This window comes from Bombina bombina, chromosome 6 (assembly GCF_027579735.1).
Source record: "Bombina bombina isolate aBomBom1 chromosome 6, aBomBom1.pri, whole genome shotgun sequence".
Classification (NCBI taxonomy): domain Eukaryota; kingdom Metazoa; phylum Chordata; class Amphibia; order Anura; family Bombinatoridae; genus Bombina; species Bombina bombina.
Window position 1 is genome coordinate 905,331,948 of NC_069504.1, and position 15,631 is coordinate 905,347,578.

General features: G+C 40.2%; 1 protein-coding gene across 2 annotated transcripts in view; it reads left to right on the forward strand.

Moving 5' to 3' along the window:
• The window catches only part of DENND4A (DENN domain containing 4A), an 858,339-nt gene that overhangs the window by 176,863 nt on the left and 665,845 nt on the right, over window positions 1-15,631 (forward strand). The window lies entirely within an intron of this gene.

The window sequence follows — 15,631 nt, forward strand, 5'->3', positions numbered from 1 at the left end:
AGTGAAGGAGTTAGTTACAAGCCTGCCACTTATCACAGAAACCGGCCCCTTAGCCTCTTTCTGTTGGGTCTTTGATATACTCCACACATAGTTCCTCTGCTGTTACCTACACAACACTGGTTGGGCTCTCTACCGGAAGTAGTTTTTTTTTGCAGCCACTATGCACAGTAATGAATTCTGATACCACAAGAGACGTAGAGAAGTGTGTGTAATAAATCCAATGTTTTATTGATCCAAAGTTAAAAAGCAGATAAGGCACAAAGAAGCACCTTGTTCAGGCTTAGTAAGGATATATTCAGTGTGTAAACCAAGTTCTCCTCTTTGTAACATTAATTTGTTTTTCTTTACAAGCTTTTTAGATTTCTGTTTTTGAGCCTACGGGCTTTGGACAATTCTGTCTTGGACAATTTTGTTGTTTTTAGCAATATCTTCTGCTGGAAGACTTTCTGATTTTTTTTTTTTTTTTTAACTATCATCAATCAGGAGATTATAGCCCATCTCCTTGTCCTAATTCAAATAATTCATTTGATGGTCCCTTACTTAGTTAAGATATTGTAAGAGCATTAGAACTCTACTTTTAAGTTACAAAGGTTTTTTAGACAATCCTTTAATACTTATGTTAAAAGTCAGAGGGCCGTATCAGTTTCTTTAGCTTTATGGTTTAATATCCTATATTAACTGATAGCACTGATGTGTATATAAGATTGAAGAGTACCCTTAATTATACTTGATGATAAAAGCCACATGTTTAAGATATATCAAGTTACACCTAAAAGCATATATTTTCTATATTTCTTATATTCCCTTTGTTCCTCAGTTTCTCTTCTTTTCTTATCTTATCATTCCTTATCTAAGGCCCTGTAGAGTACAAATGTTATATCCCCAGTATTTGATAATATACAAAAAACTAATTAGGCAGTTTAGTTCCTTTAAATGGGATTCCAGTTAAACATTTTTGGAAGTACTTTTTCTCCAATTTTTATATCTATTTTTGTACCTATGTTTATATCCATTTACCCATCAGTATGGGCCATCTCAAATCATTTATGAGGGTAGAAACTATGCTATGTATTAACAAGGTTGGAAAATAATGTTTGAAGACATAGAATTTAAGATATTGTTGAAGTGCATATTTCACATTGTAAGGATTAAAGTATATATTCTATCACTTTGTTTAATGAAGGAAAAAAGTATATTATGTAATGTACCTTTAAAGCCCTAATTGATGTTTAAAATTTCCACCAATCAAATCCCAGTGTGGGGTTTTTAAACCATAGTGTGTGTATGGTGTTTTAGGACTATGAGTACGGCGCAAGCCGAAACATGTTAGTCTATTTTTTTCTCCAGTAGGGCATGTACCCTCCATGTTTTAATTATATTTAAATAAAGAGACTTTTATTTTTATCACAGCAACTGACTATTTGTTTATTTTTGAGCTATATTTTTTTGCCCAAGTCAGTTGCTGTTCTTTCACAGAAGCTGCACTGCAGTCCAGACTTGCCTTTAACCATTTAACCCTCTCTCTGGATGATCACCTTTTTACCTGTTCCCTGAGGATACAGCAAGAAGCATTCGAAAAGATTTTGGCAGTACCTGCATACGGCTTTATTGGTCTAAACAGACAAACAGGAGACAGCAGGAGTCCCATGGCAGAAAGCTTTGTGTTGGCCTGCTGATCGGCTTAAGCTCCATTAGGCTCCAAATGTCCAAGGCGTACCGCAAGCTGACAACGGAATCCAGGAAGTGACATCATATCACACGTGGGGTAACACGGAAGAGTTGGAAGACGCTGAATCCGCATGGTGTGGACGGACGAGGGTCCGGAACAGCGTACAACAGGACCGAGGAGGTCTAAAGTCAGAGGTACCGGGGCATGAAAGGGAGCGGAGGTACACAAGCTATATATAATTAACACATATTTGTCTGCTGACCGGGACTTTAAAAATAATCTGCCTGAACTTTGCTATGTTTGCACTATCTATACAAAGGCTATTGGTTATACATTGATACTTGGGAACAAGTTATACAGGGTCTGTTTAAACAGCGCAGTACATAAAAGCAGAAGTTAAGAATGGCAGCGCTGGTTTGATGTGAAGAGAGAGAGAGGGGGGCATATAATTACAATTATACTATTATTACTGCAACATAATCGCCCAAAGAAATAATAAGAAATTTACAGTCTGAAGCTTGTCTTTACATCACTTGAAAGCAGTTATTTGGTTTTGTTGCTTTGAACCATTTTCCTTTTTTTGCTATTAGTATTTTTGGTGTTTGGGCAAAAACACCAGGTTTATATTGCAACACTATGCAGCAAGAGATGAATCAAGAGGGATCAGCAGTGATCACCTACTACTCATTAAAAGAAGTAAATGAGAGGGACATTGACAATGTTGAAGTAGAGCATATATTCTCACATGATCGTAAGAGTTTTGATCTCCCTATGCTTTTTGATGAGATGGAGTGCCTTTTGATTAAGGAAAAGAAAATTAAATTGGATATTTGGACTTTAGAAAAGTACTTAGCCCTAAATATGATACCCAGGGGCCTGCGAATCAGTAAATTTCCAACTTTTGAAACTGATGACCAGGAGTTTATTGATATGTGGAACCTCATCTTAACTGACTGTTCTTGGCGACTAATGAAGTTACTGATAAGTTATAAAACAGAAATGTTGAATGCTATCAGGGTTGACATTTGTGATGTACAAACTCTTTTAAATAATTTTTGTGCCAGTATTGATTTTCCCAAATTTGATGCAGTATTACAAAAGACAATCAGAGAAGTTAAGGAGGAGATTGTCAGTATTAAACATAACACATTTTTGAGGGATAAATCAGACAACGATAATAATAAAGTTTACATTTGGAATAGAGGTCAAAGATTTCAATACAGGAGGAGCCAGAACAGGGGGTATAAGAGAGGAAGAGGTAGGAGACAGAGAAGTAGGGGCAATAAAACTGTGACTTTCTCAGACAGTGAGGCTGATTCTGGGGATGATAATACATATTCAGCTGAGGAAGAAACCCTTCAGGACACGGTTAACAGAAATACTAACTACAACAGGTTTTCTGACAGGGGGAACATGCACACGAGAATGGATATGAGACAGGGCCCTAATAGGGTACATGCAGCTCAACACTCTGGTAGACTTAGGTTTCAACAACAAAACACACAGCAACAGAGAAGATATCAACCATCTGCAAATCCTGTTCCTTCTTTAGAACAACAACCTATGAATGAGATAACAAACAGAGATGAGGAGTTCTCACAGATGGAACAGGTTTTTCACATGGGCCAGCGCTCCAGGGGAGGTGGGACGGTCATTATGCAACCTGAACAAGGGAGGTATCCAGTAAGGCAAACCAGGATGCCATCAAAATACAAACCGTCATAAATCTATCTGATCATGTTTTGACAAAAGAAGAGTACAGAGTGTTAGGTTTGGGCTTGGGTTTTGTACCCACTGTAAACTTCAATTTGTTTAATACGATGTTAGATCTTAACAAATTCGTGCGCAATCTAACACTCTGTAAACACTTCAGAACTAATGATTCAGAAATCCCCTCAGAACAACCCCAGGGGCAAACTAATCCTAATATATATCAAGGGTTTCAATTCCAGGATGTATGTGACCTCATTGCTCTGAGGGGTTTGGAACAGGAGATAGGAACTGATATTGTGAATACTCAAACCACATTGCACAAGAAATATAAGAATCCCTCCACTTTCTACCCCATTCAGAGCAGGGGGAATACCATAGAGACCTTTTACAGAAGAGTTGAGGCTGACTTAAGAGAACTCAATCATGAGAAGAAATCAGTGAAAAAGAATCTAAGTGTACATGAACAACAAGCTATGAAATCATTAAGTGACAATATGAATATTGTCATAAAGCAGGCAGATAAGGGGGGCTCTGTGGTTGTTATGAACAGGTCACACTATATAACTGAAGCCTTAAGGCAATTGGGAGATACCAATAGTTACACCAAACTTAAGGGAGATCCAACAAATGTATTTCAGAGACAGCTTATGCACCTTTTGGATGGGTCAGTGGAAGAGGGTTTTATTGACAATGACACTTGTCAATATTTGTATGTCAATCACCCTATTATTCCAATTTTCCACCACCTACCAAAGGTGCATAAAACAACTGAGAATGTGCAAGGTAGACCGATAGTCAGCGGAATAGGGTCCATGTTAGAGCACCTTTCAGAGTGGCTAGATGATCTATTACAACCCTTGGTCCTAGCCCTTCCTAGCTACATTAAAGACACGAAACATGTTTTGAATCTGATTGATCAAATCACATGGACGCAAAATTCCGTATGGCTCACTGTGGATGTCACAGCATTGTATTCCTCAAACCCCCACCATCTAGGACTAAAGGCTATTGAATATTTTTTAATCAATGAGACGTCCTATGATGAACCGTTCAGAGCCTTTGTGTTGGAGGTCACAGAGTTTCTCCTCTCACACAATTATTTCCAATTTGAGGGTGATTACTATCTGCAGAAATGTGGGACCGCTATGGGCGCTAAATTCGCCCCCACTTATGCCAACCTATTCATGGGTTGGTGGGAGCGGTCCCACATTTATGCAGATAGTAACACCTTCCGACCTGCAATTAGGATGTACAATCGTTTCATAGACGATTTGCTGTTTGTTTGGGACAGTGAAAGATACTCGGTAGATGAATTTATGCAATATTTGGGACAGAACGAATTCAATTTGCGTTTTACATATGAAACAGACAAACAAAGAATCCATTATTTAGATGTAGAGCTCAGGGGGTGGCAATCAGGTGAAATTACATCTGAAGTGTACAGAAAACCTATTTCAGGAAACAGTATACTGCATGCCCAGAGTTGCCATCCCAAACAAGTACCATATTCTGTGGCCAAGGGACAGTTCATACGTCTCAAAAGGAACTGTACCCGAGCAAAAGACTATAAATTTCATGCCGATGCATTGCAGGATAGATTGAAAGAAAGGGGATATAGTGTTAGAGTTCTCAAAAAAGCCAGGAATGAAGTAGAAAAAATAAAAAGAGAATCCCTTTTGAGAGATCGTATAAAACCCAATAGTCAATCTGAGCGCAAATTGACATTTGTTACGGACTATTCAGAACAATACCACACCATCTGTAATATAATTCGGGGACACTTTAAATTGTTGGCAGCTGATGATGGTTTAGCTGATGCAGTCAGTAAGGGCTGCAGATTTTCGTATCGAAGAAATAAATCGATGGGTAGCATTTTGTCTCCCTCACAACTTAAAAAACCTGCTCCAGCTATACAATCATCTTGGCTTAGACATAGGGGCACATACAGATGTGGGAATACCCAATGTAAGGCGTGTGAACATGTCCATATATGCTCATCTTTCCAGTCCTGTACAACAGGGGAAAGATTTGAAGTGGCAGCCTGTGTGAACTGAAGATCTACCTATTGCATCTATCTTGTATGGTGCACAGTTTGTAACCTTCAATATATAGGTTTAACGACAAGGGAGGTACATTCACGGATACGTGAACATTTATCAACCATCAGAGTTGGTAAAAGCAGCACCCCCATAGTAAATCATTTTGTTAATACACATAATAAAGATTGCGCAAGCTTTAGCTGGATGATAATTGAGAAAGTCCAGGCCCGGGGGAGGGGTGGAGACAAGTTCCAGATTTTATCCAGGCAGGAGATGTACTGTATATTCAGACTTCAGACCAAGGTACCCTTTGGTCTGAACTCTGAATATGACTTTATCAACCATTGGAATTGATCTTGTCATCCGCCTATCCCCCGGGTCCCTTCAACAAACTAATTATTGTCACCTTTATTAACCAATTATTGTCACTCTTATGTATCCCAGCCCCATGTATCTTTGCTCTATATTAACTGATAGCACTGATGTGTATATAAGATTGAAGAGTACCCTTAATTATACTTTATGATAAAAGCCACATGTTTAAGATATATCAAGTTACACCTAAAAGCATATATTTTCTATATTTCTTATATTCCCTTTGTTCCTCAGTTTCTCTTCTTTTCTTATCTTATCTTATCATTCCTTATCTAAGGCCCTGTAGAGTACAAATGTTATATCCCCAGTATTTGATAATATACAAAAAACTAATTAGGCAGTTTAGTTCCTTTAAATGGGATTCCAGTTAAAGGGACATTATACACTCATTTTTTCTTTGCATATATCTTTTGTAGATGATCTATTTATTATGCCCATAAAGTTTTATTTTTAAAAAAAATGTATTGTTTTGCTTATTTTTAAATAACATTGCTCTGATTTTCAGACTCCTAACCAAGCCCCAAAGTTTTATGTGAATACCGTCAGCTACCTTCTCCAGCTTGCTCCTGTTTGTGTAAAGGGTCTTTTCATATGCAGAAGAAGGGGGAGGGGGGGGAGTCTTATTTACCACTTGCAGTGGGCTTTCCAACTGCCTTTTCAACAAAGCTAAACTGAAAGCTTCTAAGTAAGTTTTTAAACAGTTCTATACTGGATTTTTATATCAGTATCTGGGCATCTTGTTCTTTATAGTAGTGTCTATTACATGCAGTTATATGAAAATGAGTGTATACTGTCCCTTTAAACATTTTTGGAAGTACTTTTTCTCCAATTTTTATATCTATTTCTCTTGTTAAGTGTGTTCAGTCCACGGGTCATCCATTACTTATGGGATATATTCTCCTTCCCAACAGGAAGTTGCAAGAGGATCACCCAAGCAGAGCTGCTATATAGCTCCTCCCCTCACATGTCATATCCAGTCATTCTCTTGCAACCCTCAACAAAGAAGGAGGTCGCGAGAGGAGTTGGAGTTTTTACTTAATTATTCTTCAATCAAAAGTTTGTTATTTTAAATGGCACCGGAGTGTGCTGTTTTTTCTATCTCAGGCAGTATTTGGAAGAAGAAACTGCCTGCGTTTTCTATGATCTTAGCAGGCGTAACTAAGATCCACTGGCTGTTCTCGACATTCTGAGGAGTGGGGTAACTTCAGAAAATGGGAATAGCATGCGGGGTCTCCCGCAAATGAGGTATGTGCAGTACAATATTTTCTGGGAATGGAATTGACTAAGAAAACACTGCTGTTACCCGTATGATGTAAGTACAGCCTTAAATGCAGTAGTAGTAACTGGTATCAGGCTGATAAATGTATGCACAGTAGAGTTATTTTCTAGGGACTAGAATTTGACTGAAAAAATACTGTTAATACTGATATAATGTGTGAGCCTTAACTGCAGTAGAATCGACTGGTAGCAGGCTTAGTAATAACTTTACACAGCATCTGAAATGTTGTTTTTTCAAACGTTTACTGGCATGTTAATCGTTTTGTGAGGTACTTTGGTGATAAATCTTTTTGGGCATGATTTTTTTCCACACGGCTAACGTATATTTCTGCATAGAAACCGTTATATCAGGTCTCCCACTGTTCTAATAGGAGTGGGAGGGACCTTTTTTTAGCGCCTTGTTGCGCAGTTAGAATTCTAGCACAGTCTTCCTGCTTCTTCCTCTTTGATCCAGGATGTCTCCAGAGAGCTCAGGGATCTTCAAAAGTCGTTTTTGAGGGAGGTAATCAGTCACAGCAGACCTGTGACAGTGTGTTTGACTGTGATAAAAGCGTTAAATCTTAATTTGATATCCGTTTTTGGGTACTGAGGGGTTAATCATCCTTTTGCTAATGGGTGCAATCCTCTGCTAATTAATACATTTAAAGAATTGTTGACTATAACTGAATTAGTTCTTTGTTATTCAACTGTGTTTAAAAAAAAAAGAAAAAAAAAAGCGCTGCAGCGTTTTTTATATTGCTTGTAAACTTATTGAAAGTAATTTCCAAGCTTGCTAGCTTCACTGCTAGTCTGTTTAAACATGTCTGATACAGAGGAATCTGCTTGTTCATTATGTTTAAAAGCCGATGTGGAGCCCAATAGAAATATGTGTACCAATTGTATTGATATTACTTTGAATAAAAGTCAATCTGTACCGATAAAGAAATTATCACCAGACAACGAGGGGGAAGTTATGCCGTCTAACTCTCCTCACGTGTCAGTACCTTCGTCTCCCGCTCGGGAGGTGCGTAAGATTGAGGCGCCAAGTACATCAAGGCCCTTACAAATCACTTTACATGATATGGCTAATGTTATGAAAGAAGTATTATACAATATGCCCGAGTTAAGAGGCAAGCGCGAAAGCTCTGGGTTAAGGACAGAGCGCGCCGATGACACGAGAGCCATGTCTGATACTGCGTCACAATTTGCAGAACATGAGGACGGAGAGCTTCATTCTGTGGGTGACGGTTCTGATTCGGGGAGACCGGATTCAGAAATTTCAAATTTTAAATTTAAGCTTGAGAACCTCCGCGTGTTGCTAGGGGAGGTGTTAGCGGCTCTGAATGATTGTGACACGGTGGCAATCCCAGAGAAATTATGTAGGCTGGATAAATACTATGCGGTACCGGTGTGTACTGACGTTTTTCCTATACCAAAGAGGCTTACAGAGATTATTAGCAAGGAGTGGGATAGACCCGGTGTGCCTTTTTCCCCTCCTCCGATATTTAGAAAAATGTTCCCTATAGACGCCACCACACGAGACTTATGGCAGACGGTCCCTAAGGTGGAGGGAGCAGTTTCTACTTTAGCCAAGCGTACCACTATCCCGGTGGAGGATAGCTGTGCTTTCTCAGATCCAATGGATAAAAAATTAGAGGGTTACCTTAAGAAAATGTTTGTTCAACAAGGTTTTATATTACAGCCTCTTGCATGCATTGCGCCTGTCACTGCTGCAGCGGCATTCTGGTTTGAGTCTCTGGAAGAGGCGATTCGCACAGCACCATTGGATGAATCTTTGAGCAAGATTAGAACCCTTAAGCTGGCTAATGCGTTTGTTTCGGATGCCGTAGTGCATTTAACCAAACTTACGGCTAAGAATTCCGGATTCGCCATACAGGCGCGCAGAGCGCTATGGCTTAAATCCTGGTCAGCAGATGTAACTTCTAAGTCTAAACTACTAAACATTCCTTTCAAAGGGCAGACCTTATTTGGGCCCGGCTTGAAGGAAATTATTGCTGACATTACTGGAGGTAAGGGCCACACCCTTCCTCAGGACAGGGCCAAATCAAAGGCCAAACAGTCTAATTTTCGTGCCTTTCGTAATTTCAAGGCAGGAGCAGCATCAACTTCCTCCGCTCCAAAACAGGAAGGAACTACTGCTCGTTACAGACAGGGTTGGAAAGGCAACCAGTCATGGAACAAGGGCAAGCAGGCCAGAAAGCCTACTTCCGCCCCTAAGACAGCATGAAGACAGGGCCCCCTTTCCGGAGACGGATCTAGTGGGGGGCAGACTTTCTCTCTTCGCCCAGGCTTGGGCAAGAGATGTACAGGATCCCTGGATGTTGGAGATTATATCTCAGGGATACCTTCTGGATTTCAAAACTTCTCCTTGACAAGGGAGGTTTCATCTGTCAAGGTTATCAACAAAAACCTAGTAAAGAAAGAGGCATTTCTACAATGTGTACAAGACCTCTTAGTGATGGGAGTGATCCACCCAGTTCCGCGAACGGAACAGGGGCAAGGGTTTTATTCAAATCTGTTTGTGGTTCCCAAGAAAGAGGGAACCTTCAGACCAATCTTAGACTTAAAAATCTTAAACAAATTCCTAAGGGTTCCATCGTTCAAGATGGAAACCATTCGGACCATCCTACCCATGATCCAAGAGGGTCAATATATGACCACAGTGGACTTAAAGGATGCCTACCTTCACATACCGATTCACAAAGATCATTATCGGTACCTAAGGTTTGCCTTTCTAGACAGGCATTACCAGTTTATAGCTCTTCCCTTCGGGTTAGCTACGGCCCCGAGAATTTTTACAAAGGTTCTGGGCTCACTTCTTGCGGTACTAAGACCACGAGGCATAGCGGTGGCTCCGTACCTAGACGACATTCTGATACAAGCGTCAAGTTTTCAAAATGCAAAGTCTCATACAGAGATAGTTCTAGCATTTCTGAGGTCGCATGGGTGGAAAGTGAACGTGGAAAAGAGTTCTCTGTTACCACTCACAAGGGTCCCTTTTCTAGGGACTCTTATAGATTCTGTAGAGATGAAGATTTACCTGACGGAGTCCAGGTTATCAAAGATTCTCAATGCTTGCCGTGTCCTTCACTCCATTCCAAGCCCATCAGTAGCTCAGTGCATGGAAGTAATCGGCTTAATGGTCGCGGCAATGTACATAGTGCCATTTGCGCGCCTACATCTCAGACCGCTGCAACTATGCATGCTAAGTCAATGGAACGGGGATTACTCAGATCTGTCCCCTTTGCTAAATCTGGACCAGGAGACCAGAGATTCTCTTCTCTGGTGGTTGTCACTGGTTCATCTGTCCAAAGGAATGACTTTTCGCAGACCAGATTGGACGATTGTAACAACAGATGCCAGCCTACTAGGCTGGGGAGCAGTCTGGAACTCCCTGAAGGCTCAGGGATTGTGGACTCAGGAGGAGAGACTCCTCCCGATAAACATTCTAGAATTAAGAGCAATATTCAATGCTCTTCTAGCTTGGCCTCAGTTAGCAACACTGAGGTTCATCAGATTTCAGTCGGACAACATCACGACTGTGGCTTACATCAATCATCAAGGGGGAACCAGGAGTTCCCTAGCGATGTTGGAAGTCTCGAAGATAATTCGCTGGGCAGAGTCTCACTCTTGCCACCTGTCAGCGATCTACATCCCATGCGTGGAGAACTGGGAGGCGGATTTTCTAAGTCGCCAGACCTTTCATCCGGGGGAGTGGGAACTCCACCCGGAGGTATTTGCTCAACTGATTCGTCGTTGGGGCAAACAGGATCTGGATCTCATGGCATCTCGCCAGAACGCCAAGCTTCCTTGTTACGGATCCAGGTCCAGGGACCCGGGGGCGGTGATGGTAGATGCACTAGCAGCCCCTTGGGTTTTCAACATAGCTTATGTGTTTCCACCTTTTCCGTTGCTACCTTGACTGATTGCCAGGATCAAACAGGGGAGAGCATCGGTGATTCTGATAGCACCTGCGTGGCCACGCAGGACCTGGTATGCAGACCTAGTGGACATGTCATCCTGTCCACCATGGTCTCTACCCCTGAGGCAGGACCTTCTAATTCAGGGTCCTTTCAACCATCCAAACCTAATGTCTCTGAGGCTGACTGCTTGGAAATTGAACACTTGATTCTATCAAAGCGTGGGTTTTCGGATTCGGTTATTGATACATTAATACAGGCTCGGAAACCTGTTACCAGAAAAATTTACCACAAGATATGGGGTAAATATTTATATTGGTGTGAATCCAAGAGTTACTCATGGAGTAAGGTTAGGATTCCTAGGATATTGTCTTTTCTACAAGAGGGTTTAGAAAAGGGCTTATCCGCTAGTTCACTAAAGGGACAAATTTCTGCTCTGTCTATTCTTTTACACAAGCGTCTGGCAGAGAATCCAGACGTCCAGGCTTTTTGTCAGGCTTTGGCTAGGATTAAGCCTGTGTTTAAAACTGTTGCTCCTCCGTGGAGCTTAAACTTGTTTCTTAAAGTTCTTCAGGGTGTTCCGTTTGAACCCCTTCATTCCATTGATATTAAGCTTTTATCTTGGAAAGTTCTGTTTTTGATGGCTATTTCCTCGGCTCGAAGAGTCTCTGAGTTATCTGCCTTACATTGTGATTCTCCTTATCTGATCTTTCATTCAGACAAGGTAGTCCTGCGTACTAAACCTGGGTTTTTACCTAAGGTTGTTTCTAACAGGAATATCAATCAGGAGATTGTTGTTCCATCGTTATGCCCTAATCCTTCTTCAAAGAAGGAACGTCTTTTGCATAATCTAGACGTGGTCCGTGCCCTGAAGTTCTACTTACAGGCAACTAAAGATTTTCGACAAACTTCTTCTCTGTTTGTCGTTTACTCTGGACAGAGGAGAGGTCAAAAGGCTTCGGCTACCTCTCTCTCTTTTTGGCTTCGTAGCATAATACGCTTAGCCTATGAGACTGCTGGACAGCAGCCTCCTGAAAAAATTACAGCTCATTCCACTAGAGCTGTGGCTTCCACCTGGGCCTTTAAGAATGAGGCCTCTGTTGAACAGATTTGCAAGGCTGCAACTTGGTCTTCACTTCATACTTTTTCCAAATTTTCCAAATTTGACACTTTTGCTTCTTCGGAGGCTGTTTTTGGGAGAAAGGTTCTACAGGCAGTGGTTCCTTCTGTTTAATGTTCCTGCCTTGTCCCTCCCATCATCCGTGTACTTTAGCTTTGGTATTGGTATCCCATAAGTAATGGATGACCCGTGGACTGAACACACTTAACAAGAGAAAACATAATTTATGCTTACCTGATAAATTTATTTCTCTTGTAGTGTGTTCAGTCCACGGCCCGCCCTGTCTTTTTGAGGCAGGTTCTAAATTTTAAATTATAACTCCAGTCACCACTGCACCCTATAGTTTCTCCTTTCTCGTCTTGTTTCGGTCGAATGACTGGATATGACATGTGAGGGGAGGAGCTATATAGCAGCTCTGCTTGGGTGATCCTCTTGCAACTTCCTGTTGGGAAGGAGAATATATCCCATAAGTAATGGATGACCCGTGGACTGAACACACTACAAGAGAAATAAATTTATCAGGTAAGCATAAATTATGTTTTTTGTACCTATGTTTATATCCATTTACCCATCAGTATGGGCCATCTCAAATCATTTATGAGGGTAGAAACTATGCTATGTATTAACAAGGTTGGAAAATAATGTTTGAAGACATAGAATTTAAGATTTTGTTGAAGTGCATATTTCACATTGTAAGGATTAAAGTATATATTCTATCACATTGTTTAATGAAGGAAAAAAGTATATTATGTAATGTACCTTTAAAGCCCTAATTGATGTTTAAAATTTCCACCAATCAAATCCCAGTGTGGGGTTTTTAAACCATAGTGTGTGTATGGTGTTTTAGGACTATGAGTACGGCGCAAGCCGAAACATGTTAGTCTATTTTTTTCTCCAGTAGGGCATGTACCCTCCATGTTTTAATTATATTTAAATAAAGAGACTTTTATTTTTATCACAGCAACTGACTATTTGTTTATTTTTGAGCTATATTTTTTTGCCCAAGTCAGTTGCTGTTCTTTCACAGAAGCTGCACTGCAGTCCGGACTTGCCTTTAACCTTTTAACCCTCTCTCTGGATGATCACCTTTTTACCTGTTCCCTGAGGATACAGCAAGAAGCATTCGAAAAGATTTTGGCAGTACCTGCATACGGCTTTATTGGTCTAAACAGACAAACAGGAGACAACAGGAGACAGCAGGAGTCCCATGGCAGAAAGCTTTGTGTTGGCCCGCTGATCGGCTTAAGCTCCATTAGGCTCCAAATGTCCAAGGCGTACCGCAAGCTGACAACGGAATCCAGGAAGTGACATCATATCACACGTGGGGTAACACGGAAGAGTTGGAAGACGCTGAATCCGCATGGTGTGGACGGACGAGGGTCCGGAACAGCGTACAACAGGACCGAGGAGGTCTAAAGTCAGAGGTACCGGGGCATGAAAGGGAGCGGAGGTACACAAGCTATATATAATTAACACATATTTGTCTGATGACCGGGACTTTAAAAATAATCTGCCAAAAATCTGCCTGAACTTTGCTATGTTTGCACTATCTATACAACGGCTATTGGTTATTCATTGATACTTGGGAACAAGTTATACAGGGTCTGTTTAAACAGCGCAGTACATAAAAGCAGAAGTTAAGAATGGCAGCGCTGGTTTGATGTGAAGAGAGAGAGAGGGGGGCATATAATTACAATTATACTATTATTACTGCAACATAATTGCCCAAAGAAATAATAAGAAATTTACAGTCTGAAGCTTGTCTGGACATCACTTGAAAGCAGTTATTTGGTTTTGTTGCTTTGAACCATTTTCCTTTTTTTGCTATTTTTAATATCCTGAGTACCAAGGTTTTGGTGGAGGTGGGATAGTCTTTTCCAAAATGCATTTTTGCCCTTTTTTATAAATCAGTTCCTTCTTCTTGGGTTTTCAAGAATGAAGATTTGATTGAATACATTTATGAGGCAGAAACATACATACCTTCTCTAAATTCTACCACTTTGATGTGTTTGGTAGGAAAGTGCTTCAGGCAGCAGTGTCTGGTAATTATGTTCCTGTCTAAAAAAAAAATGTGTGTCTCCCAATTACTCGTGGACTCCAAAGCTTGGGTAATAGTTCCCAGTAGTAATGGCTCGTGGACTCTCACCACATTATGAAAGAAATGTTTTTTTTTTTTTCCAGTTGTAGATCACATGGGAACAATAAGGAGAAGACATCTCTAACATACAACTACATTTTAAACTCTCTGAGAAGAATGTGTACAAGAATCTGCTTAAATGGAATGAGGAGTACTCTCTAGTATTTTTGATAAACAGCACCGTTGTATACATTGCAGGATATGTTCTCTATGAAAACACTCAGTTGAAAGACTTTTCATAGTATAGACATATAGACCACCATCATATGACCTTTAAGAAAGGTCATGGTCATTCAATTCTCAAATGAAAATAGTGAGGATTAAATTTTGAAAGCAGAAAAATAATGATGAGAGAAAGGCAAAAGCATGGATTGTGAAAGATATAGAAGTAAAGAGGATAAATATTTTGGAACAAAGAGCAGCATGTCGTGAAAGGAAAGACAGAAGAAGGAAGTCATAATGAGAAAAATAATAGGAGGGGGATGTATAATAGAAGTTAGAAGGCACACATACGGGGCAATAAAGAACTCTGGATATGTGTAGAGATCTAAATAGAGTAATAGAGGGAGAGAGTTGGAAAGACTGAACGAAGAAACTAGCTAGCCCTTAAAGGGACACGAAACCCACATTTTTTCTTTCAGGATTCAGATAGAGCATGCAATTTTAAGCAACGTTCTAATTTACTCCTATTTTCAATTTTTCTTCATTCTCTTGGTATCTTTATTTGAAAAACCAGGAATGTAAGCTTACGAGTCAGCCTATTTTTGGTTCAGCACCCTGGGTAAAGCATGCTGACTGGTGGGTACATTTAGCCATCAATCAGCAAGCTGTACCCAGGTGCTGAACCAAAGATGGGCCGGCTCATAAGCTTACATTCCTGCTTTTTCAACTAAAGATACCAAGAGAATGAAGAAAAATAGATAATAGGAGTACATTAGAAAGTTACTTAAAATTGCATGCTGTATCTGATTAATGAAAGAAAAAAAAATTGAGTTCGGTATCCCTTTAAGTTCTTCAGTTGCATTCAGTCACATGATTTTTTGCTGCACAAATCTTCTACTGACTGGAGCTAGTGCACGTGTTTCCTTGCAACCACTTTAAAAGGGATGACTCCTCCTTTGCCTTACTGTACCCTTGTGGGACTGTGACAGAAAGTACTGGACCCTGCACAAGTGAAGTTAAAAATGTATTGGCAATATGTAATATAGGTTCTGTGTTTTTAAGGGGCTCAGTGTTTTTACTCTCTTGTGTTTTCCTTACTGTGTACTTTTGTCTTGTAGACTATCTTTAGAGTTGTTTTGTATATTATTTTAAAAAAATTTCTCGTTGGGCAAGTTTGTGCGCTTTGTGAGGCTACTTACTCTCCAGTAGTGCAACAAA